Genomic DNA, 24,010 nt, shown 5'->3' with positions numbered 1-24,010 from the left:
AACTTGATGAAATTCCTCAAAATAACAAGAGGCACCTGTACCCTATTGCAAATGTTATTAGGGGGAGAGAATAAAGATCTCAGCTTGTCCAAAGGTCTTATCTCTAAACACAGATGTGTATCTTCTCAGTGCCTCCCAGGCTGGTGCTCATAAGCTTGCTCTGCGCTCCTCAGGGCTCTTAGAGAACCTCTTGCATTCACTTATTCACTGGTTACTTTGGTGAAAGGTCAAATAACAAGTATTATGTATCTTCTATGACCATAGTGCAGTTTATAAGCCCCATCGTCTGCAAGGCAGACCTTGGTATTTATTGCACAGAGGTTAATATCTCTTAAAATGGCATCACAAACCTGTACTAATAGGAGGAAGGGCATGCCTGACCATTATGAAAATGTTTTTTCAAGAAGAGATGCTAGTCATGATTCGCCTTCAGGTCATTATCTTGTGCTGGCCATTCCATTTGTGTGGTTTGATACTACAGCAATGGGTAGACTTTGTGTACTGACTATGGGATAGGAGACCATTTGGGGCAACATGTTTTCCAGATTTCTCACTTTCTGTCACTGTGCTCCAGATCTTCTGGTCTTGAACGTTTTAGAAAATTCCCCAAAGTAGTTCAGCTTCTCTAGCCATCTGCCTGCCTCACAAGCATTTGGTCCACACTCAAGGAGTTTATTCTGATGGATCTGTGGTTGTTTTCTTCATACCACATGACTAGTTTTTTTCCTTTGATTTACAGGAATTCTTTGAATTTTTTATTTAAGCTGATAAGAGTCATTTAACATCTGTTCTAGCAGGAACAGTGCTATGGCATTTAACCACAAGTGAAGAATGGATTTTGGACTTTTTCTGGTCCCATGGGAATACTATTGCTTGCTGACCTACTTTTTCCAGGCTTGGAATTAACACTGTGTTTATGTGTTAATCCTACTCCTCTGTTCCTTTCCATTGCACATATAATAATCTATAACAAACAAGGGCTACTCTGTAAAACAGACCTGCTTTTTGTTAGTGTGAGTCTTAAGTTGCATTTTTTCTATTCTCCTAGCTTTCTGATTCTCATACTACTTTTTGTTCTTTTTGATGATCTCCTAAATATCATCACAATTTCCCATTAAGCTGTTGTCATTTACTATCTCCACCATATTTATTCTCTTTTTCTTGAGCCAGATTCTCCTTTCTGTTTCATCTGTTGTTTCTCCTTTTCATGCTACCATAGGGCAAACATGCTAATAATTCTTTTCTTCCATGTTGTCCCCATGGCTATATGATGCATTACTGTTCCTATTCAGAAATCAGGTTTTCACGTCTTCTCATCATGGTGTATCTGCAAGTCTTATTCTTTTCCTCTTTTCCATTATTTCCCTCTCTGATCTTCACAGAGGACTCCAGACGTTTCTGGATCTTCTCTTCCCTGGGGCCTACCACATGACTCAAGACAGCATAGACTCCTGTTGAATATTCAAGGATAACATTGAACCCACAACTGCTGTATGCAGATATCATCGTTATCTGCCATTTTTCAGATTTCTTCCACATTTTTAGCAGTTGTTGTCTTCTTTTCCCTGTCTTACTATTCCCAGAAAAACCATAGCAAAAACAGAACCCCCCACCTTTCCCTCTTTCTACTCTGCCAGTCGAAGGATTCTCACCAAATTAGAGTTTCCCGCTTTCAAAAGAAATGTGTTATTTTGGAAATTAAACATTTAACATTTGACAAATCTGAAGTCTCAGAGCTTTTATTCCCAAAAAAAAAAAAAAAAAAAAAACAGCGATAATCACACAATTGAATATGAAAACGGATCACAGAATCTGAATTCCCTGCCTCTTCTACAATGAGGCCCCGTCATTACAGTGAAGTAGTTTCCACCTATCAAGGTCCATTCAAGTATCCAGCAGAGTTTCCCTGCATTAATCCTGAGTGCAGCTGATGAATTACCTATGCGCTTATGGAGGAGATCATATTTGCTTCCCACATGTGGCGTAATTAACCTCTGCATAGCTTACCTTGTGTGCACAGCCAGAAACCAGGGGCGCATCTGCACCTTGTACCCCTCTCACTAGGGCTGTAAGTGGCCCCAACTTTGTAACAACTTACTTGCAAATATTAACAAATTGTGTGAGGTGCTGATATAGTGCACTTTAGTATACACTTCTTTGCAAGCTACTGTACAAATGGATGTATGCCTCTTTCATTTCCCATTTAGAAACTGATAAGAGTGAAGAAGTATTTCCCAAGTTCCCTAATAAGCTACTTTTTATCCTGAAATGTATCTGAAGGCGTTTCTTGTGTCTTTTGTCTCTTGCTAGCTTCCTAGGAAAGGCCAGTAGCACAAAGTTAAAGTGAATTTTGTGCTACTCAAAAACTGTATACATTTGCAGTCAACTTTCTTGGAAATTTAAGGACATACCCTCTAACCAGGTGTTTTCACACACTTGCTATTCATGTATTTTTTGTATCCTAAGTTAAAAAAAATTAGGTTAATACTACTGGGAGAAGATCAAGCAAGTACACAATCAAAATATCCCTCTGCTTTAATAAGCTTGTGCTGTAAGTATAAATTAAAAATGAATTTCCTTTAAGTTCACTGATAAATTCTGTTCCTGTTTTTTAATTAAATACTTCTTCTTTACGTATTTTTTATCACTCATTTGCTGTTCCTTGAAACTGCAAGTTTTGGAAAAGGCAACAGTGAATGTAAAAATGCATGATGTGTCCTTAGAAGTGGATAATAAATAGAACTCTTGTGTCAGATCTGTAAAAATTAGCATATTTGAAGGACACAAATATGAATTGCATATGGTCATTTTTCTAGTTTTTGCTTCCCTCATCTTCAGATCTTAAATCTTAAAATCTCCAGATGATTGTCAGTGGCTGTGCAATCAGACTTACTAGGGAATCCAAACACTTTATACCCACATAAAACAATCAACTGTCTTTTTTCTAACTACAACTTTTCTCAAAGGACCAAAGTATAAGGGAAGTTATAATCTCAAGCTGCACACCAGACCTGCCTCAGGCACAGCTTTGACGTCAACAGCCCTTCCTTGCAACACAACTGCTTGTCTTCCAGCTCCTGAAAGAAAGCTGCAGATGGAAACTTTGACCAGAGAGGAACACAGATTATGTGCTGAAACTGCTTACCATGGAAACTCTAGGAAAGTGTGCATATGTCTTTAGCATAGTTTCACAGGCAAGAAAAAAATCGGTGAATATATACATTTTAAACTCCTTGTCAAGTGGAAGAAACCATACTGCATTGCCATTTGCTGTGTTTCTCACAATATTCTTCTTGACAAAATGTCCAGCATATAGCTAGACAAAAATATAATGCAATGAGTGAACAGTTGGCCAGTGGGTTGGGCTCACAGGGTTATAGCAAAGGCAAAGGCAAAGGCATCAAGCTGGCAGCCAGTCATTAGTAGAGTTCCATTTTAGGGCCAGTTCTCTTTAGTGTTTTCATCAATGACTTGGACACAGAACTTGAAGGCATACTAAGTTTGTGGGCAACACTAAATTGGGAGATATTAATTCTCTGGAGGATAGAGAGGCCTTGCAGAGAGATCTTGACAAATCACGAAGTGATGTTTTTGTATTCAACAAGACTTCATAAAGTTCAACAAGAGCAAGTGCTGGATTCTGCACCTGGAATGGGGCAAACTTGGATAAATGTACAGTCTGGGAGACGAGAGGCTGGGAGTAGCCTGATGGAAGGGGACTGGTTGACAGCATGTTGAACATGAGTCAGCTGTGGCTGTCAAAAGGGCCAGCCATACTCTGGTGTGCATCAGGCCCAGCACTGCCACTGGGCGAGGGAAGGGATTGTCCCACCCTGCTCTGTGCTGGTATGGCCTCACCGTGAGTACTGTATGAAGTTTTGGACGCCACAATATAAAAAGTACATAAAACTATTAGAGAGCATCCAAAGGAGGGCTACAAAGAAGGGGAAGGGTCTAGAGGGCAAGAGGTATGAGGAGCAGCTGAGTTGTTAAGTCCAGAGGAGCTGAAGGGAGGCTCATGGCGGCTGCAGCTCTTCACACGGAGTGTGAGCAGCTGAGCTCTGCTCTCTGTGACAGCGACAGGGCCTGAGGGAATGGATCCTGTGTGTCAAGGGATGTCTGGGTATGGCATTAGGAAGACTTTCTTCACCAGGTGATGATCAGGCACTGGAACAGGCTCCCCGGGGCAGTGGTCGCAGCACCAGGCCTAACAGAGTTCAAGAATTATTTGAACAATGCTCTCAGAAATACTGAGTGTTGGGTGGTCCTATCTGTAAGAGTTGGAATCAGTTATCCTTGTTGGTCCCTTCTAACTCAGGATATTCTGTGATTCTATGATTTACACCCTGGACACCTTTTAAAGAACTGGCATTACAGTGACTGAAGTGAGAGGTAATTTCTGCATAACCCCTAGTTGTAATACCAACCATCAGGACATCAGGAGAGAAAAATCTTCATTATACTTCTGCAGCAGTTTCCTCTAGTGAATGAATGATGGGTGAACTCACATCCATTTGCCATGGTGTGAGAGCTTTCTGGTTGAAGACTCCTTGTTGTGACAATCTAGAGGGTTATTGAAACTTCATGTACATCTCTGGTAATGTACAACAAGCTCATGCTTGTGGGTACTGCCATTCAGATCCTCACTTTCTGAGAATAGATTTTTACTCTGTGACAATCCTACATATTATTGCCAGAGTGAGTACATTCACACTCAATGGGTAGAAAAGTACCCATTTCTAAAAAAACAAACTGGGCCTTCAGTGTTTGGGGAATGAATTGGCTACGCTTGTAGTCTCAGTTGAAGAGGTATCAAGGAGAGCTTTGATTGCAAAAGACAAGCAGAATCCGGATCAGTACATGTGCAGCAAATTACTTAGTCATCAGCACTTTGCTTTGCAAATAGATGACTGTTAAAATAATAGTTGTTACTGTCTTTCCCTCAATTGCACAGTAGTTCTACAATGAGTACCAGAGATGGATTGGTACAAAAACTGAAAATTTCAACCACAACATTCTTCTTAAAGGTATCACTGGTAAAAACCCAAGGGTCATTAAGTGGAAAAGAACAAGAGCTTATTCCACTATTTCTGAAATAAAAATGTGCAAAAGTTGTCAAAAAAAGTAGCCCCTGAGAACCTCACCATATATAAAACATTGTAACTGGACCACTTCTTTGCTGAGTATTTCAGGCTGTTGCTTGAAAAATATTTTACTTCTGAAAATCGGAATGAAAGAAAAAGTTTCTACTGAAGAACTGAATTTATCATTAGCTTAAGTATCATCTTTCATTTTATTCAGCTTAGTATTTATTTTGGTTTATACTTGCTGACAGCTTAGTTAAAATATTTTGCTATCAAATGACAAACAAGAAAGTATGACCTCATGAAATAGTTGATATTCACTGGTGTACTGAAGAGATCATGGCTTCCTGCTAGTGGGCAAGGAAATTAACATCTTCAGAACTTTAAAATGAAGGAATCTCTAAATTCCTTAAAAATGTACAGCTTAGGCTGCTAGTGATAATGAAACATTTGTAACTCTTGTTTTGCAGTGCCTGTGGATTTACTGCTTCCGTTTACATGTAGGGTTAATGAGAGGAACTCTTAGCAACTTAACGCTTTGTGCTAGAAGTTTAGTAATCTAGATTGTACGTGGTCTGCATTTATATTCCATGAATATCTTCTTACTCTTCTCATTTTTATCTTTCTTCAATAACATGAATACCTTTTGTTTCTGCAAGAAAGGAATCTGGGATGCCAAAATAAGTTGTACCTAAATTACTGCAGTAATGCTAGGCAAAGATCCTAGGATTTATGCCGTACTTAAATCTGAACGTTACCTTCATTTTACATTCTTCTCTTCAGACTATCAAAACTTCTTGACTTTTTTCCTTCTCGTGTGGCGACATAACTTTTGCCTTTTCTGAAGGCAAAAAAAATTGTGTTGGAGTAATTCTAAGCAGAGAAAAAGAGCTTTTATGTCCTTTCATGAAGTTCTCACTGAACTTGTTTAGTCACAGCTATGGGGAAACTTGGCTGAAGTTTGAAAACTGAGATGCCACTGCTAAATTGACTAGACAGCTGTAACAGCCACATTTGACTGAAAAATCACTTCTGAAAATACTTGCTGGACATCTGTCAAGAAGCACCTCCTCACTCATGATCTCACATAGGAAATAGGAAGGGCATACATTATTTATCTGCTGAGAGTGATAAAGCTGAAACTGAAAAAGCGATTGTATAAAAAATACCGCAAAAGTCTCATTACAATGCTCCGAACAACCTCTGAAAAACCACTACCTTTTCCTACAGGAGAGGGTGGAAAATCCTACAGGGGCTAAGTGCACACAGGGAGTGCTTTGAGAGGTGGTTCTGTGCAGGCAAGCCTCAACATGGTTACAGCATCACCCTATCCTCCTCATTCTGCATGTGCATTCCAGGAGAGCAACATGTTCAAAATCTATGACACCACGGGGGAAGCATGTGGCAGTAGGCGTAATGTCATTTTTCAGTTTCAGTTGTTCCACATGTACAATGCACTTTTGCAATATTTCACTTTTAGGGAACTGGTCTACTCATTATTTTTCATTTTGTGACATTTCTCTGTGACAGCAGTTTTGGTTTGGTTTTGCATTTACTTCACTGCTTAGAGGTATTTGAACCCTATGAGCCAGTAATTCACTACAGAAATTAAGTATTGCAATTACTCTATACATTTAGGAGTTCTCATTTCCAAAATTAACTTGTCAGCAATGCAACAAATAAGTCCCAGTTAAAGAAGCCACTGTCACAGGTACAATCCAACTAGATGTTGTAAGCTTTAGATTCCTAGGTTTGAAAATCTTGACTAACTGTATGAATCTGTGTTATAAAGATGAGGTTTGTAAAACCACATGGCCCACTGAAAGCTAAAGTTGCACGCACATCTTGTTTTCACTGGGAATTGTTATGAATTTGTGATTGCACTGTACGTGATGTGCATGTGCTTGGCTGAACACTGTGTACTATCAAAGGAAAGAACTCACTTGTAGCCACCGATAGCTTTCACCATCTTCTAGAAGTATGCAAAGCTGTGCTGTGGGAAAACCTTAAGGGTAATCCTCCCTGCCTCCCATCACTGCTGTTCTAAAGGAAATGGGTGCATCTTGTGGATACTACGAATTATAAACTTGGACAACCACAAAAAATCATTAAAAATTGAACGCAGCTCTACTCCTGTTTCATTTTCCTCTTAGAGGTACACAGCTCATTGTCTGTGTTGGTGTTACCTAACCACAAGCAGCTTTCTCATCTTCTGCGAGCTGCATTTCTGTCAAATGATAGTGATGACCCAAACCCTCTGACTAAAGATGTCAGGAGAGGAGAAAAACCAGACTGCTATAAGTGACACAGTGAATACTCCTTTCCTGTTACAAATTCCACATTAAATCTAAGTAATTACTTGGCTGCAGTGATACTCAGTCTACAGGACAATACGTTTACAGACATTTAGGAACAGCAGTTTACAATAATGCTTGCATATGGGTTTGATATCTCATGTTGTTAAAATAAATCAGCAAGTCTAGACTGTAATTTGCTGAAGCAATTTATGGTTATTTCATGCTTCTTTTCTCTAAGCAGAGGTGAATACATTTGACTGTCCTAAGAGGAAGGATGGTAGTGCACATTCTTTTCATTTTAACTGGAAGGCTGGTTTGAAGCAGAAGCATTAACACGCTCATTTTCATACCACAGGAAAACTGCCCTAGACTATTAATGCTTTATTCCACTATGATGTTTGAATATTTTACCAACTGCTGCTTAATCCTGAAAACATCAGTGCAAGGTGGTCAACATAGCTGCAGCCATTTCTTCATAAATTAATAAATTGAGAATGTCAGGACTCATTGACAATACTCAAAGTCAGTAGCAGAGCAGGGGAAAAGACCCATCCAGGAGCCTCAGCTGCCTTATATTTGTGCTGAAATCACAGAAGCATAGCAGCCTGCAGGACCTGAGGATTCTTCTTAGCTCCTCACTTGTAGGCTCCTGTTTCAGTAGCAAGCAAAGAAAACAAATGCTGTTGTATTTAGGGGAACACTGCTTTCCAGCAAACTTGCTGATACTTTCCTTCCGGGTGAGCGTTTGCAGGTAATTGTGTCACCTCATTTTTACCAATCAATTCCACACAGCATCAAAGTCTGTAAAACCCTAAAAGACACCATGCTAATTCTGCTCATATGTGACTGTATCTCTGAAGAACGTACATGATATACAGCTAAACAAAGAACAGACTCCCCAAAGCTAAGAAATACTTTCCCTCGTACCACTCAGCCAGGAAGATGCCCTCAGTCCCCATGGCTGGTACCCAGCACCTCAGTGCCGAGCCCTCACATGGGTGAAACTGCCACAGACCCAGAGGGCCCTGGGATCTGCAGCACACCTTCACAGGGACGTGTCCCACACAGGAGCTGCCTGTCCTCCACAGAGCAGCCTCCCTGAATAAGGTGAGCTGCAGCTTCAGGGTACTCCCAGCAAAGGAGTACACTTGGCACAGGCAAAACAGAAACTGGATTCGTACAAACTAGTCTACTAATCAGAAGAATATTCAGGCTGTATCTTTTTAATAAAATTCTGTAACAAAAAATGCAATAACTTAGCCTATGGAGACCTTTACATTTGCATGGACTGCAGTGCTTTCCGCAGCTAATCAGTTATTATAATGAAGATCCTCCTGGATTTCATGGAGCTTTGTACTCTTCCACTTTCTTTTTTTCTTCATTTCTCTATTTCTCATGGAGATATATATAAATTACATTCGTGGTAGCAACGTAATGTCTACATCAAGTGTTTTGTGTATTGTGGTTGTCATGCTACTGACAGAAAGACTTTGGAAAACAAATAACAGAATCCATTTATTTTTCGTAGCAATGGTCAGATTTTGAATTCACAAGGAAGTGTGTCATTTTAGTAAAAAGATAAAATGGGCATCATCCTTTCTTGGTACAAAGTGGTGCAACTCCCCTACTCTTAATTACTTGGTACAGTACTTTGTTTTCATTGAAAGTCAAAATCTTTATGAAAGACGTAACTATATACTTACTGCATGTTGTCCCTAACTAATACCCAAGCTCCTACGTGACCATCTTACCTTTGCCATTGGCTACTCATTTTTATCCTTCAGATACATCATTTTGTGATGAAAGATGAGATAGACTTGCCACTTTACAGAGCACTATGTGAGGAACTCACAGCACTGTATAAAGTATAACCAGTGGAGCCTTTGAACCTCCCAGGGCTGAGGAAAAGGAGCTGGATTGGAGTTCTTCTCCAAACAGACTGCAGTTTGTAACAAGCCACCTCATTTCAAATTATTGCTCTTCTGATATTATTACACTGTGGGCTGTGTTTGGCTTTACTTACTTTGCACAGCGCATATGGATGGCAGTTTTTCTGTAACTTAATCATAAAAACATCAGCTCTGAGAAAGGATCCTCCTTCAGGCAAAGAGACGAGTGTGTTTATCAAGGTATCAAGGAACAGTCTGGCACTTGGATTTATCTGAACAGGTCAAAAAAAGCCTATTTTGATGGTCTAAGAAAGCTGTAGAAAGACATTAAACTATGAAGACATGAAACTAACCCCTCTCTGTGGCAGGGGGGTTGGAGCTTGATGATTCTTGAGGTCCCTTCCAACCCAAGCCATTCTATGATTCCATTCTATGATTCTATATGATAGTATTGGCGTGATCTACAAGTAATAGCTGAGTACTTATCTCTAATTGCTCTGAGAGATGTGCCAGGTTATTAAATCAGTGATTGGAAGTGAGAAATGTCCGAGGGCTCACACTGGTGTCTGTAGAGAGCCTCAGTGCGTGTCAGATGTTTTTGAAATTTCAGCGCGACATTCCAGGATATGTGTCATGGCCTCTTCTGAGAAGAGTGAAGTCACTTGGCCTTTGGCCTTGTGACTTCCAGCACACCCCAGGAAAGGAGTAACTCCATCAGCATCCACAGCCGAGTTGTCCTCGTCTGCAGTTACTGCTCTGGCTGTGCCAATCCGCATTAACCCTTTTGTGGTGGCACGTGTTGCTGCACTCCCTGAGATGCCCGCACTTAGGCAGCTCTTAAAAGGGCTTCCCGCAATGTCTTTACCTGTTACAAGAGGTGATTCCAGCATGAGTGAATGAAATCTGTCCAGTTCCATAGCGTCTGATTTATTCTTTTACTTTTCAACATCCTTCAACTAACACATAGTTTTCAGATGGGATAGAAACCAGCAAAAAATCACGAAAAACGAAGCCCAGCAGTCAAATCAGGCACAAACTGCTCATGGTGCTTTCTGCCATGGCTTCTGTGAACAGTTTGCTGTTGTGCACAGGACAATGACACTGAACATGACCGTGACACCACAACCACCAGCAGTGTCATCAGACCAGAGCCATCACAGGCAGGTCAATCTGAGCTCAGCAGAGAGACACCCTTAACCCTTTTGTCACCCGCGCCAGTTGGTAGAAGCACTTGTTCAGTGCCATCTTCCCAGTGTCCTCCAAGCAAGCAGTTACTTTTGTGTGTATGTGACAGTCACTATATCAGGCAAGAAGCACTGCATTTAAACAATTGTTTCTAACTAGACCCATGCCACCTACCACTTTATTTAAGAGTTAAAAGTTTGAGATAACTAGCAAAGATTTATTTGTGTGTTCAGGCAAATCCTCTACCTGGTGTTTTTCCATAGCTCTGAACACTGTTTCTGACCTTTCATGATCTCAAGTCCAAATGTTGTTCCACACCGCCTGCCAGCAAGAGAGGGAGAAGAGGTCCAGGTGCCATCCTTTGTCATTTCCCTGCAACCCACATAGGAGATCAGATGGAATGTATTTTCTAAGCATTACAAAAGCTTGCTAGTATGAAAACAGAAATATTGATTAATGAAACGTCCCCCACAGGCTTCCCTTATTTAATGTTGGCTAATTAGCGTGCAAAATTAATTTCGTACTGATTACCACTGACACAAAAACATGACTGGTCTGTCCTTTTTACCAGAGTCCTCACCTTTCATCTGGAAATTCAGCTATTGTTCCGGATGAAATGAAGTTTGACTAATAACAGGAAACAAGTGTCAGAAAATAGCATGTAACATACCACATACAATATACATAGCAATCAATCAAGACTAAGGCACTATGGCAACTGAGCCATTTATCACTGTTTAAAACATATGTAAAGCTATTCTCAAGGGACAAAAAAGAGAAAGAAGTGCAAATTTTTCACAGTAGGCCTAGCTAAAAAAACAATTTATCGCAGAAAGTGCTTTAAAGCACTTTTCTCAATGTGTGCTCATTTCGTCTGCTGCTACTCCCCATTCTTGTTCTGATTTTTTGGGGATAAGGCATTTTTTGGCCCATGGCCTGAAATGGCCCTCCCTCTGTTCTCAGAAACTCTGTCAAAAATCCATCAGCTGCAGCAGAACTATCTTAGGCATTTGTCTTCTTAAGATATTTTTTCAAAGTAAATACAACCAGCAATCATAAAATAACAACTCCCACTGGCAGCTATAACAGAACATCATTATATATTGGATCCCAAAATAAAGTATTTGATGGGAAAGGATCAGACTGTCTTGGGCAGTGCAGCCACACTGGGTTATATTGGGCCATAAACTCGCCTATCCTGTCCAAAAATGATATTAAAGAATGTTAAAAACTGGTCAGTAGGTTATTCTGAACCTGTTGCTGCTTCCTTCAGGAGAATATTGCTGGATAAGAGTATGTCTAGCAAGAAAGCTGGAACTCACCATACAGGACATCTTCAACATTTGTTTATGAATATGCTTTTCTAGCTGCTCTTAAACTTGTCTTGAATTCCCTGGTAAGGATGTGCTTGGTCCCTCTGCTGAGAATAGCATTTTCCTTGTTTCTAAGTGTTCCACTGGGAAACCATCCTTCAGACCCTCTGCTCTCTGTGACCACAGTGAACAGCTGAGAACCACGAGCAGATTCTGCAGCTTTGGTGTGAGGCTTGGCTCTCTGTACAGTGATCCCAAGAGCTCACATAGATAGCTTTGCCAAAACGCAGTTCCTGGGCTCAGTTTCTGCCTCCCAGAGCATTCAGCCAAATGAAAGTACATTGAAATGGTGTTACACAGAATTGTGCAAACTTTACCTTGCATATTGTGCACACGGTGAAGATTCAAAAGGGTAAGAGATCAAAGAGAAGTGATGGGCTGTGCCATGTCTTACAGGCTTTGTAGGTAAGAAGTATCAACTCTGGTATGTGAAGGGGAAGATTTTTTTCTATTGCTTTCTGTGGCTGCAAAACAAGATCTTTGAATTCTCATGCAGAATGAGGACTGGAGAAAGGAGCCACTGGGCCTCTTGCAGGGAGCACCATGTTACTCTGGTACCTGCCAAAGTAACCGAACTGAAGGAGCATGAGGCAGTGGACTGGCTTCTGCTTGCCACTGAAGGAGGAATGAGGGGGAGAGGGACAACAGACAGAAAGCAGACTACCCACAGCACGCAAGAAACATGAAGCAGGAGACTAATACCAAAGAGAGCTGTATGAGTGGCTGCTCTCTGCAGGACTTCAAGCACCAGCACGTTCACCACCAGACTTTTGGTTCATGTTTCCACAATTTTGAGCCTATAAAACAATTTTCAATTTACACAATGCAGGATTTGCAAGATATTTGGCAAGGCATCACAGGTCCCCTCTGTATAGATAGGACGTAAGTGCAGCTCCTCAACATAAACTCTGTCTAGTAAGAAAGCTTGGCTCATCCACTCTGTTTTGGACAAGGTAGCCCATACCCAAACGCTTAACAGGAATGAATTCTAGTATGAGGATGGATTCCGCCCTTGAGGAACTACACAGAGGAGTAACATAGGAACACAGCAAATGCACCCCAAAGGAGCTCCTTAAGTAATGTCACTGAAGGTAAATCCTGCTCAGTAGCAAAACCTACGTTAGACCTGATTTGATTGTTTGTTTCCACTTTGGCTGGAAGGCTGTGCTGGAACCGCACACCTTGGATGGTGAATGTCTCCCTCCAGCTGTGTAACAAACGAGCTAGGTCATCTCAGTGTGACTATTCTAAACAACGTGGTAAGTTTCTGGGAAGGCAGAAAGAAGCTGATTTTTGTGGATGACTGAAGAAATAACTCCACCCTGGATACAATTTCTGCGAGTGGAATTGAAAGAATAAACATAATCTGATACCAGACCTGAGAGGAAAGGATTGTATAACAATGGCAAAATTATGATGTGAGAGGGGAAATACATTTGTGCGGGGAGACAGTACTAGACATATGTACTTCACTTGAGTTGGTAAATGGAAAACAGTGCCAATGAAGATGCCTGTGATCTGGTTTATTCTTCCACCAATCCATCAGATATTTTTGGAGCACTGTCTGCCATTATCCCTTTAATTTGACATTGCCACTTGTATGTCATGTGAAATATAATTTCCATGCCAGGGCATGGAGATTCTCGCACACACTGCTGACAGCTGTTTTGAAACTAAGAATATGATGGATGCTACATCTGGTGGTGTTGGAGTACAGACAGTGGAAAAGTACAACTTCTCTTTTGGGACTGCTGGGAGGGACTTACAGTATCTAAGTCCTGTATTCAGTAAAGGGACTACGTAATAACCTACCCAGAGAGATAGCCCTGTGAAATCAGACCCAAAGATTGATTTGAGTATTTCTGCCATGCTGCTTCACATTTTGTAATCAGGGAAAATGACACAGTACATGAAAGATGAAGGAAGTTTAAATGTGTGAATAAGTTAAGTAAGTGAATCAATAAATGATCTAAAAATACTTTTTCATTAATTTTCATGACACAGATGTGACTACACCAAGCCAGGCATCATGTGCACTCAAGCCCAGTAAAGTCTAATACCTATGACTCAATGGCAGAAACGGCAGCTGGCTCCTTGGAAGCTGTCGTGAAGGGATTCATTAGAGAATTGTTGGTTTTGGGCTTGCATTGTAGACAGTATTGAGTAAAAGAGAGTAAAACCATAAATACTGTGCTTTAGAATGTTTGGAGTGTAACAGCCAGGTGATCAGCTTTCTCTCTGCTGGCTCCAGATGTATTTTTCACAATTTATTTTAGTGTGTAAGTTTGTAAATATCGGTGATCCAGGTGCCTGTACTGATTTGCTCTTCTCCTACTCCTGTTGTTTTTATAAGATAAAAGAGCTATCACTAGACAGAAAGACTTAAGCAGCATCAGGAGAGAGTTGGAGAGAGGATATGTTTCCCTTTTCCTTTTTTTACAGAGACAGAGGAGTCGGGCTGTGGTATATGAATGTTGGACATACAGAAGGTACTCTCGGTTCCTGAACTGATTCAGGATGACCATTCAGGTCTGAGAACTTCAAAACAGGTGAGTGCTCAGCACTTGCAAGACAGTGCCTTAAGTACTAACGTGAGTCGGAGTTGACTGACAAATCGTGATGTTATCTATTTAATCAGACATAAATTTTCCTTTCAAATTAAGGTTAAAATGGTAGATGTCAAGGTTTGTAACTCAGCTTGATTTAATTTTGGTAAGGACCATGAGGGCTACTGAGAGAGCTGAATATACTTCAAACAAGAGAACTAAGGAATTTTCTTTTCAATTGTGCTCCAGTCATTTGGTTTCATAAGTAAGGGCAAATGAGTATATCCACACAGAAAAGAATTATCCAAATAACACAAAATACAAAAGATTTAGTTACTTTTCTGTGGGTATGCAGGAGGTTCATGATGAATAAACAATAGTTCTGAAACTTTCTGATTGTCACAAGTAAGTGTACGTATTTATGAGTGCATAATGTATAAATAATTAAAAAGACACAGAATGACATTTTAAACGACAAGGAAATTATAATTCAGGCTTTCGTCACATTATTATATCTTGCTAAAGGTAACTGTTTTCAGTTACTTCCTGAATAATATGTAATAATGATTTAGTGTTCAGAATAAAAAAATGAAATTTGAATCCAAATTCAAACACAGAGGTTCTAGAAACGATCTATCATCTGGGTGCTGAGTAGAATTCAGGCCACCCAACTGTCACCTGGCCACTGGTTCTTCAAGTAAAACCTCTCTAGCTTCTAGAAGTCTGAAGTGCTTCTATTATGGATGAGGGAAAGCAGAAAATGAACATTTCATGGAGGTAAAACAGTAATTATAAAATTTCCATGACATTTCTGATGTTAAGAAGTAACGTTTCTTAAAAATAACATGCCAGGAATACACTGGGTTCTCATATAATGACTAATATCAAATTTATGATAAACAAGGTTTTTCTACTTAAGATATGCTGTGAGTGAAGCTGACTGGGCAGCTTTGAGATTTTCTCAATTTTCTTTTCCTACCAGCAGCTTTCACTTAATGTAAAATCACTCTGTGGCTGATACTCAAATCCTTTAAATATGCAATTTTAAAATACACAAAACTAAACTCAAGTTCTTTTGCCATTTCTTTAATATGGATTGATTAGACGGAGTGTCAGAACCCCATTAAAACCACATGAAGATGGAGCTTGCCTGGGGAAAGTGAGTACATCAACAGCAACGCTAGTATTTTATTTCAGATGAAGAAAGTCTTTCTGTTGAGACTGCACGTTTCTCTGGACTGAAACGATTTGGACAGAATTTTGCCCAGAAAATACAAACACTTACATTTTGTACTTCTATGCATTACAGGGTCTTCAACAAAGGCATGTAGTGTTGTAAGGCTGTCTTAGGCTCTACTAAATATTTTGAAACACAACCAGAGTGGAAGTTTATGTGGATGACTACCTTATTCTTAGTTGACTGATTTTGGCAAAGATTTTTGAATTTCCAATGCTAGTGGCATGAAATGAAAATATAGACTTGAAACTGGAAGTGAACAACAAGCATGAGGCAATGCTTGAACTGGAATCTGATCAGGTATGGGATGAGGCACTCAGTAGTAATCATCATCTGAAATACAGGAGTTAAGACAAGCCTGGGTTTTCTATGGTAATCATTATCATAGCATCCAAGAGCATCCCAAGAAGGTCTGCAATCAGCTTTGACAAATCATAAGGTCATTGAGGTTGGAAAAATCCTTCCACGTCACCAAGTCCAACCATCAGCCTGACCTGCTGACTCCCACCACAATGCTGAGTCCCATCACAAATGTTCTGATCTCAGTTCCAGAACCTGTGAAGCCTCACTACTTCAGGCACTGACGCTTGGGTGTTCAAGAGAAACAGTGCATCTCAGTGCTTTGCCAGCTCCTTCACTGCAAAAGGGAGTGGAACTGGGCTAATGTTGGGAATGCTATCCAGCCCCAAATAACACTTTTAAGTGAGGTCAAGCTGCTGTTACATGATACAACACATCCTTGAAGAGGGATGAGTGCGGACAGAGAGATCCTCTGCTGCCCGCTGGCTGCAGCCTTTCTTCAGAGATGTATCCAGGACTCCCAGCTGGTGCTCGGTTCACTGGAAGCACCATGTCTCATCCAGAAGGATGAAAATACTTGCAGAGCCTTAGAAAAAAATCAAGAAAACTCCAATAACCAAGCTAGTGACCTTTCCAGCCAGTGAAATAAAGCAAAATCAATTGTATTTTTGTATGGCACTTCATTATAAAGAATTAGTAAGTCCTTAAAATTAAAGATTTCTTGTAACTATAAGGATGTACTGGTTTTAGATGATACAAATATTTGAAGTAAGAGTGTTTGACTGGACAGGACATTAAATCATTAATAAGGGATTGTCATTATCCCTGATGAAAAATCTCAACAGATGAAGTTTTAAAAAAATAACTTCACTTCCACACTCCTTCTTTAAGACACACCTCATCTTAATTAAGGAGGTTTGAATTTATTGAGATTAATATTATTACAATTTTAGCAGTTCTCCAGTCATCCATAAAGTCTACTATGAATTTGGGATCCAATTTCACAACGACAGACAGTAATTAAGCAAAAACATATTTTAAAAATCAGAAGAAAAATCGAACAGGAAACGTGTACCTTTTGGCTCCCATAAGAGAATAGTAAAGGCAATCTCCACGAGTCCTCTAACTGACTATTTGGCTTGTTTTTACTTAACTTATTTTGTAGTATCCCAAAATATGCCACAGAATGTTTGGCTTTGATTTTGCAAAGGCATCTGCCTGAGTAGATCCTTATGGAGTCCCCTTCCTGAATAGTATAGCTTAGATATAGTAAATCTATCCCAGCCATCCCAAAAGAGAAATTCGACTTTTCCACTGTCTGAACTCAAACCTCAGCACCTCCAGATGCAGCACGCATTACAGTCTTCTCTTCAAAACAGCTGTCAAGATTGTGTGCCAGACTTTCAATTGTCATGCCATACAGACAGAATTCCATACGACATACAAATGGCAAAATAAAATCAAACAATTGTACATGATATGAGAAGAAAAATGCAAAATGGTAGCAGTCATACTCATACAAAATTCAGAATTTCTCTGCTGGAGTGAGTATAATGTCATACAGCCCTAAAAATTATGATGCTAAGACGTAGCATGATTTACTGGGAGAATAAATCTACCTGCCTAACAAATTTGAAAAGAAGTGCTCCAGAATTTATCTGGACTATTAACTTGTTTAAAATATCCATTGTCTTTAACTTAGCTATTATTTACAGTGTATAAAGTTCTATTCAAGAGCAATGAGGCAGAGCGTGTAACTTGGAACCTTCACATTGTGGTGCAACAAAAACCCTGAAACTGTATATACAGAATCATAGAATCACAGAATCACAGAATGGCCTGGGTTGAAAAGGACCATAATGATCATCGAGTTTCAACCCCCCTGCTGAGTGCAGGGTCGCCAACCACTAGACCAGGCTGCCCAGAGCCACGTCCAGCCTGGCCTTGAATGCCTCCAGGGACGGGGCATCCACAACCTCCTTGGGCAACCTGTTCCAGTGCGTCACCACCCTCTGTGTGAAAAACTTCCTCCAAATATCTAACCTAAATCTCCCCTGTCTCAGTTTAAAACCATTCCCCCTTGTCCTATCACTATCCACCCATGTAAACAGTCATTCCCCCTCCTGTTTATATGCTCCTGTCATTGTTTTATGATTTTCAGCTATTGGTATTCCACATCATAACATCATGTAGTGTATGTACCTGGTTCTCAGAAGAGAAGGACTACTACATTCCCCAGGGGATTCTGCTCCCCTGTTACCGTTTTCCGGTCAGAGGGAAAGATAAAAACTCGCAGATCATGAGATGTTTTCTCTTTCCGCCCGTCTCTCATCCCAGCAGCATCTCGCTCGCCAGCCGTCTCACCGTTGGTACTAGAGTAAGGCTTACTTTAATTTTGGACACTCTCTCTCATTGTACTGGATTTATTAGCTGAAATTGTAATTATATTGCATTATATTGTGTTATTTTGCATTCCGATATCTTATTTAGTAAATTAGTTTGTTTCTTCTCAGATCGTTGCCACTGTTTTGTTCTCAGGCACATCTCCCTACCCTTTTCCCTTTTTCCTTTTTCCCGGGGCGTGGGTCCGTGGGTCCCCCGTCCCATTCGTCACAGAACTGGGCCGAATGCCCGTAAACTGCTGTCAGCTCCCTTCAAGTATTGGAAGGCCACAATGAGATCTCCCTGGAGACTTCTCCAAGCTAAACAAGCCCAGTTCCCTCAGCCTTTCTTCATAGGAGAGGTGCTCCAGCCCTCTGATCATCTTGGTGGCCCTCCTCTGAACCCGTTCCAAGAGCTCCATGCCTTTCTTGAGCTGGGGGTCCCAGGCCTGGACGCAGCATATATAATATAATAATATAATATATATAGTATATATTATATATATATAATTTGAAATGATTTCACCAATTACCAACACGCTTCCTATATATAAGTAGAATTTTAGTAAGTAACGTATTTGATGAGGCAGATTAAGCTGACAAGTTTCATTAGTCATACAACCATTGTAAAAATTTTCCAAACCAAAAGGTTAGTCTTCAGAAATTCGATGCTGATGTTGGCAGGTTCTGAGATACTTTTTCAGCTTTATAAAACAGTACATCTGTGCCATTATAAATGACTCAGAAAGTAATATACTGAAGCATATACTGATGTCCTGACACTGAAAGATGCCAAAAAAATAAGGAAAATTAAGCCCTGTTCAAGTGGTTTTATTTGTATATGTGCCGGATGCTATAACAACAGAAGCAGACAACTTGAACTGAAATTCAGATAAATACTAGGAATTAAGGTTTTAGTTGGATTTTCGAATAAATATAATTAAAAAGGCTATTTAAGAAGTATATTTTGAAAATTATTTAATACTCTGTTTGACAAATTATTTCATCTTGTGTAATAGCATTGTAGTTTATTAGTTATACAGTATCAAATAAATTGTGGAAGAGCCCTCTCAGAGGACTCTCTATACATTGTTTTTATACAAGATCAAGTCAGGCCAGATGATCTAATAGTCTCTTGTGACAATAACACTTATAAATCTATGAAAAAGTTTAATAAAATGTTAAGACCAAAGATGATCTTGTGTTTCTAAGTCCTTTGAGCTTTAGCTATTTTTTCCCCTTTTGTGTGTATCTCAAAGAAATTCAGCTTTTTATTTCAGATTTTCTTGTATATTTAAGCACACTGGTTGCACTGGTTGCACTTTTTATTCTTGAATTCAGAACATACAAGTCACATTTTTTATGTTTTTATTTAAGCATTTAAGCTTCTTGTACACTGTTTGTAAATTTAAACAGAAAGTTGAAAACAAAAATATATTTTATCCCCCAAATTCATCAAAATTTTATTACAAATGAATACTCCACAGACTTTTGCTACATCCTCATTGTAAAACTTGCAGTTTATATTAAAAAATTATTCATTGTTCTTAAATAAGAATCTGTCAGACACAAATCTTCATTGCCATAATGCCCTACAAGGTTGGCTGTAAGTAATGACATAATTTGATTATTATCGCATTTTAGGAATGTTAAAGAACAATAGAACGGCTTGGGTTGGAAGAGACTTTGAAGATCATCCATTTCCAACCCCCCTCCCACAGCCAGCATTGCCACCCATCAGATCAGGCTGCCCAGGGCCCCTTCCAACCTGGCCTTCAATGCCTACAGTGATGGAGCATCCATAGCTTCCCAGGGTGACGTAGGCCAGTGCCTCACCACCCTCTGAGTAAAGAATTTTCTCCTAATATCTAGCCTAAATCTCCCTTCTTTAATCTGAAACCAGATATAGAAGAGGCACTTCAGCCCTCTGAGCATTATTGTGGCCCTTCTCTGAACCCACTCCAACAGCTCTGCATTCATCCTCTACCTGGGTCCCAGGCCTGGGTGCAATACTACAGATTGGACCTTATGAAGGCAGAGCAGAGGGGCACAATCACCTCCCTTGACCCCTTTGTTTGATGCAGCGCAGGATACTCTTGGCCTTCTGGGCTGCAAGTGCAGACTACTGGCTCATGGTCCAGCTTTTTGTCTATCAGAAACCCCAAATCCTTCTCCATATGGCTGCTCCCAGTCTGTACACATATCTGGGATTGTCCTAACTCAGGTGCAACACCTTGCATTTGGCCTTGTTGAGCCTCGATAAGTTCAGATGGGCCCACTTCTCATGCTCATCCAGGTCCCTTTGGATGGCATCCCTTTCTTCAGTCATATCAACTGCACCGCTCAGCTTGGTGTTGTCTGCAAACTTACTGAGGGTGCACTCGATTCCACTGTCTATGTAATTGCTAAAGAAATCGAAGAGCACCCATTCCAAGATGGACTGCTGAGGGACACCATTCATCACCATCAATAAGTATAAATTTTGAGACCACAATTAATTATTTGCTAACTGTTCATATAGCCTGTCCTTTTATTTCTGCCCAACAGTGCTTATCTAGTCGTTCAGTGAGAACTTTCCATGTGCAAACTACTATTTTGCAAGTGTTACTCAAAAAATATTGCAATATTTCAATTTTTCTTGAGCATCAGTTATGCTGGTCAAAGAATTCTGAATGTTTTCCTGTATCATAACAACTTTTTTATAGTAGGTCATCTACATCATCATACAGAATCATACAGAATAGCTGAGATTGGAAGAGACCGCTGGAGGTCATCTGGTCCAAGCCCTGCTCAAGCAGAGCCACCACATAGGTCACAATGTAGGGTAAGTTACGGGCAATGATTATGCAATACTGATTTTTAAAAAATGGGTATTTATTTCATTTGTAGTATTAACTCAGAAAATACTTTGCAATAATAAGGATCAAGTACTACTAATGAATATCTGCTTAAGAATATGAGTAAAAACATGGACTAAACTCGTACTTATTTGATTTTTATCCATTTAACAGCATCAGGAAGTACTCAACCCCCCCCATGCATTTACTTGGCTTTTTGTATACCAGTTCCACAGATCCAAAGAATTATGTTTAAGTGAGCTACCAAACCTGGGTTTCTCAGCCAGCCTGAGCACTTTCAGCTTATCAACAGCTTATACGCTGTTGTTATTCTAATACCCACATCCTTGCTATACAATTGTGTTTCCTTAAGACACAGATTTCACAGTCACTGAAGCATATCCACACTTTTCAAGGTGTGAGGTGTGAGCTTTGCTTAAAACACACCCAGAAAGGTCTGTAGCCTACAGCACACCCTAGTAGTCACCTGAGTTTCTACCCGTGTTTCTGATTTCCACGATGTATTGGAATTGCTAACTTTTTACAGGCATTTGTATCTAAGCTGACAGCATGCACTGTAGCCTAACACTATCTTAACTCTTTTCCAGCAGAATTCATGCCAGTGGGCACAGACCTGATTTGGAGGATGGAGATGGAAATAGCGATTGTTAAAAACACCCCATTATCATATGGTCTGGTAGTTGGCTACAGTGCTGCTCTACAGACATGATTTGGTACAGATGTTTCATTTAAACTCTAGGTTTATAAAGGTACACATTTTTTTGGTTTACCCTGATTATAACCACAGTCTACTCCTCCCCAGTAATCAACTGCTAGAATTTGTCAAATGTTGTCATTTAATATGTGGGTCACTTCCAGTGCTGTGTTTGTTGCATGGAATGCTCCACTTCCATAGAAACAGATGTTTTAACTTAACAGCAAAAAGAGCTAAACAAGTGCACGTGAAGGCACTGTGCAAATAATGTGTTTCATTTCTGTTATTTATAGCTGTCCACAGCTATCATAATTTTTTTATTTGAAAATTATTAAATCAATTACAAGAAGTTTATCTGCAGATGCTGCCAACAATAATGCACGTTAGGCAACTGCTTCTGGGTAAGAGTGGCTTCTTCTTGGCCATTACAGAAGCATTTAAGTGAAGTCAGTGCATACCTGAAGGACTACAAAATGAATCTATGCACCGAGCCTCAGAGTATATGCAGAATAAAATAATTCTTTTTAGATCCCTCAATTCTACTGGCAGACATGCCAGGTGGCAAGGGCAGTGGAGCCAGTCCTTAATTTCCCAGCATATTTGAACAGGTGAAGGCCAACAGAAATGATGGAGAGAAAGAAGATGCTTGGGAGAGGGCTCTAACTGGAAAAAGGCAATTTGACTGAAATTCTTCCTACCTAAACTGGGAATTGTGGTTCAGTGAAAAACTAGTACTTATTTTATCTACAGTGCAACCCGAAAATGGTAAGTTTCACGTCACTGCAGGAGTCACTGAATTTTACAACAAAAGTGATGTTTGAAAATGAGCCATACCACAGGTTTATGAAAACACAGAGCCAGAATAATTTTCAACAGTTCTGTAATATAGATGCATATAGATGGACTGACGACATAAAGAAAGAGCTGTGTACAACCAAGGTAAGGGCTGACAGTCAATGTTGCCTAACATCTTTTTCCAAACTAATCCCAGAATTTCTACACTTGAGCTGTGGGCAAGGCTGAAAGAACAGCCCAGGCTATTCCAAAAGTTCAGCGTGTTCCTTGACGGCCCACCCAAACACCCCGGACGTGTACTCCACCCACCTACACTGGGCTTTCTGTACAGAAGACAGAGCCAGGCCAGATGAAAGAAGTATCTGTAGTTGGAAAGCCTCTGCAAATGTAGGACACAAAAGCAGTAAACAAATCAAATGGGATGCCAGACCAAATGTGTTCCACATTTGTGAAAATAACAAAGTTCAGTCAGGAAGAAAGGTTTATGTGTCTTCTCCTCATATAATCCTTCCCAAGGTACTTGCCTTCAATCCCTCCCAATATTAAACCCAGCACAGACAGCAGCAATATCTGTGAAATGAGCATGAACACACGGCACCACCAAATGCTTCGCAAAGCCACCATCAGCTCTGCATGGCTTGGCACTGACTGATGCTCGGAAGCCTGAGCAGATGTTTCCTTCCCAGCCTTCCCCCATGCCTGCCCTGAGCAGCAGCACACTTGGCAGTACTGGGAGGAACAAATGTGCATACCTCTCTCACCTGCCACCTGCAGCAAGTTGTTGCTCAGGATCCATGCTGGCAACCTCTTCCTACAAAACTCTCAGATCTATCCCCAAACCTCTCAATTCCTGCATGGGAAAATCTTACCACTCCCCTAGCTGTGAGAAGGACCTAGTGAAGCTTGCCTCCATTGGTGGAAGTTCCTGAAGGCTTCTTCAAACTTCTATCTAAGAAAATCATGAAGTGATGTGAACCACCACAGCTCTCCTGAACAGATCCCTCAGCATCAGGCATCTCCACCGTTTGGTGTCCAGTAGCTAAACAACTACTACAGAACTGCTGTTCAACATCAAATTTACATTAAACATTAAATACAAAAAGCATAAATTACTGAAAAGTTTTTCAAAAGGTTTCTATTAACTCATTTTTCCATCTAAATCTTGATGTGACAGAAAAACCATTTGGAGATATTCATTGAAAACATGCCTTTGCATATCCATCATGAAAGATGGACTCAGGTTGGATACTGGGTAAGATTTATTCTCTGAAGGAGTGGTCAGGCACTGGAACAGGCTGCTCAGGGAGGTGGTGGAGTCAACATCCCTGGAAGTGTTCAAGAAATGTTTAGATGTTGTACTAAGGGAGATGG

The sequence above is a fragment of the Numida meleagris genome, chromosome 2 (assembly GCF_002078875.1).
Source record: "Numida meleagris isolate 19003 breed g44 Domestic line chromosome 2, NumMel1.0, whole genome shotgun sequence".
In the NCBI taxonomy this organism is placed as follows: domain Eukaryota; kingdom Metazoa; phylum Chordata; class Aves; order Galliformes; family Numididae; genus Numida; species Numida meleagris.
The sequence above is the reverse complement of the archived record's forward strand: the minus strand, read 5'-3'. Positions refer to the sequence as shown.